We start from the raw sequence: 3508 nt of genomic DNA on the forward strand, positions 1-3508 counted from the left end.
CACTCAGGGTCCAAGGTGAAGCAGCCAGAGTTCAAGGTGAAGCAACAGTATCTTTTCATTAGTGTCCCCATCCTGTAGGATTATATTTGGGTATGGAATTCGGCCAAGGGGATTACTAAAGGTTATAATTTGTTGTAAGTTTTAAGAGAATCAAGGGAAATGGTTGTGACATGTGTGAAGGAATCCTTATTTCAAATTTATCTCAGGGGAGCCAAAGCTTGGGCACCAAAATCTACAGTGAGGATACACAGAGACAAAACACAGTCTGGCAGGGTCCTCTCTGCTGAGGAAGAGCTGAGTGGGTCTGTCTCCGACTCAGGGGATGACATCTTATAATTTAAAGCAGGGAAGAGGGGAAACCAGGGGAAGTCTGTTCCGACTTCAGGGACTCTATCGCTGTCCAGCCTCATGGATGCGACAGGCCACAGCAGTGATGAGAGCCATCCCCTTCCCACTGCCATCCTCTGATTCTAGGAAGGACACGTCACATTTTGGAGCCAGGTCCTTCACTGTGGCATGCATGACTTTAGCAAAGTGAGGATGTAGATTGTAGAGGGTTCCATCCACATCCACTGTCATTTTCAGAGTGTCCAGCCCACGGTTTTCTCGTATTTTGTCCACCACAGCAGCCATGCCAGGGCCACAGAGCTGGGCTGCCCGCCGTGCCACCACGGCGCACACTTCCTTGACAATGGTGCTGTTGTCACAGGTGCTCTCAAGCATCAAGTGGCGCAGGATGGCTTGTACCTGCAGCAGGGCCAGGCAGTCACTCTCAATCTGAGACAGGAACTTGGTTTCAAAGATTCCCCTTGTCTTAAGCCTCTCTGAGATGTGGCCACAGAAGAGCAGCCCACACTTGGTGAAATCGATAAGGGTGTTTCAGACAATCTCGTCCAAGTAGATGCCACTGATCATTTTCTCAAACCTCTGTTTCCCAGCGTTAAGGGAAAGCTCATCCACAGCCACATCAAATTCTGTGCGGAGGTCATCTAGGCATCCATTGTCACTGAAGGCTCCCCACTCCATGTTGATACACATCCTCCCCTCTTCCCCATCCACCAGCTTCACGTTCCGCATCTCCTCCACGTAGCAGATGTTGCTGCCGGTGCCAACAATGAGACCAACTTCACAGTGAGGGTCTTCATAGCCACAGGTCCCGACTGTGTCATTCACCACAGCAACCACAGCCAGGTCAAACTCCTCTCTCCGGTAGATGGCTTCCTTCAGCAGGGTAACCACATCCTCACCCTTACAGCCAGACGCCTTGAAGCCTTTAGTGCATTTGAGGAGGACACTCTCATCCAGTTTTTTCTGCTGGCAAGGGAAGGAGAAGGTGAAGCCCAGGGACAGGGACACGCCCTTCATGCCCATGTACTCGAGGAAGTCAGCGATGCACTGGACTATATGGTCAAAGAGCTCATCCCCTGTGCCGTGCATGACCTCCTGTGGGATGGCGTAGATCTTGTTGTGCATCTCCACTCCGCTCCGCTTCCCATTCCGCACACGCACCAGCAGGACCCGGAGATTGGTACCCCCAAGGTCCAAAGCCAGGAAATCTCCTTTCTCTGTGCCATCAGGGGTGGCGCACACATAGGTGGGCAGTATCTTGACAGTGGCAATGGCATGAGTCTCCTTGCTCAGACCTCGCTCCATTTCTACCGTCATCCTCCTCCTGACTTCCAGAAGCTGCTCGCGGGACAGCTTCAGAGATTCCAAGGTCTTCTGCTGGGCTCGGTGTTGGTCAGCCAACCGGTAGGCCACTGCTGTCACCATGGCTACTCCCTTGCCACTGCCATCCTCAGAGCAGAGGAAACGGACATCGCAGTCAGGTACCAGGCGCCGCACGGTCTTATGAAGACGCTTGGCAAAATGGGGCTGTTTCTTATAGACGGAGCCATCAACCCCAACACTGGAACGCAGCCGTTCCTCGCCCTTGTTTTCCTTGATGCGCCAGAGCACAGCCTCCAGGGTGGCCGCGCACAGGTTGGCTGAGCGTGAGGACAGGATCTGGCAGATCCGGTGAGTGGCCACGCAGTGCTCCTGTGTCGGGTCTATTCCCAGCCGAACCAGAACCTCACGGGCCTTCCGGATGCCATCCTTGTCCCCTTCAGTGTCTGAAACATCTTTGGTCTCGAAATGGCCCTTAGCAAGGACTTCGGGGCTGAGCTTCCCCCTGAAAAGGAGCTCCTCCTTGGCCATCTTCACCAGGATAAGCCTCACCAGCTCCTCCATGTACATCCCACTGATCATCTTCTCAAATAGTTGTTTCCCAGGGTTTAAGGAGCCCATGTCAATCTCCTGGTCAAATTCAGTGCGGATGTCATCGAGCACACCATTGTCTCCAAAGGCCCCTCACTCCATGTTGATGCACATCCGCCCCTCATCGCCCTCCACTGTGTCCATGTGGCTCATCTCTTCCATGTAGCAGGCATTGCTGCCCGTGCCCACAATGAGACCAATCTCGCAGTTCTGGTCATCATAACCACAGGTCATCATGGTTCCAACTGTGTCATTCACCAAAGCCACAATATCAATATCAAAGTCTCCTCTCCTCTGGATGGCCTTCCGGATCAGGGCAACCACGTCTTTGCCTTCCACACCACTGGACTTGAATCCCTTGGTCCATGACACCAGAAAACTCTCGTCTAGTTTCGTTTGGACGCAGGGGAACGAGAAATTAAAGCCCAAGGGGAGCTCCTTGTCTTTGATTTGCAGCTTATCCATGAAGTTAGCCAGGCATTCAGCAATGTGGTCAAACAGCTGAGTGCCGCTGCCTCGCATGATGTCCTCAGGGATGGCATAGATCTGGTTCTCCATCTCGACCTTCTGGAGCCCATTGTCCATTACTCTCACCCAAAGCACTCGAAAGTTGGTCCCTCCAAGGTCCAGAGCCAGGAACTCTCCGTGTTCTGTCCCGTCTGGAGTAGACCTCACAAAGGTGGGCAGCATTTTCACTACAGCAATGGGGTGGGAGGTCGCTCCCAGCCCTTTTTCCATCTCCTTGTGAAACCACTTAGAGATCTCCAAAAGGGTCTCATCAGAAAGACGCATGTGATGGAGATACTGGTCAACCTTCTGCACTTAGTCATGGTTGAGCTCCGTGAAGAAGTAAGCGAGCAGATTAGAGGCGATCATTTTGCCACGGCCCGAAGCGCAGAGTTGGGAAACCAAGGCTGGAGCGCGCGTGGGGAAGGAGGGCGCAGCGGTCAGAGAGCTTTATATCCGGATTTGGCGGCGCGACCGGGAGCGGTGAGTCTGAGCGGCCCACTAATAAGTCGTAACAGCGATGGCGCACCCAGATGAAGGGTCCTAGGTCTCTAGAAACAGGTTTTGGGAGTCACAACTGCTAGAAGGCTCCCAAAAATCACTCCCGGCGACGTGTTGGGTTACCCTGCTGTCAAGGCGCTAACTTCAGTCACAGGGTCACTGAGGCTCAACTTGGGAACAATCGCAGCCCGGCTTCACTAGGGTGATCAGACCTCTCCAGTTCACAAGCACGTTGCTCTCG

The 3508-nt window shown here is 53.2% G+C and overlaps 1 pseudogene; it reads right to left on the bottom strand.

Moving 5' to 3' along the window:
* Window positions 1–319: 319 nt before the first annotated feature.
* Window positions 320–3271, bottom strand: LOC150001898 (hexokinase-2 pseudogene; annotated as a pseudogene).
* Between the last annotated feature and the right edge of the window lie 237 nt (window positions 3272–3508).

This window comes from Furipterus horrens, unplaced genomic scaffold, assembly GCF_987537825.1.
Source record: "Furipterus horrens unplaced genomic scaffold, mFurHor1.1.pri manual_scaffold_9, whole genome shotgun sequence".
Taxonomy (NCBI): domain Eukaryota; kingdom Metazoa; phylum Chordata; class Mammalia; order Chiroptera; family Furipteridae; genus Furipterus; species Furipterus horrens.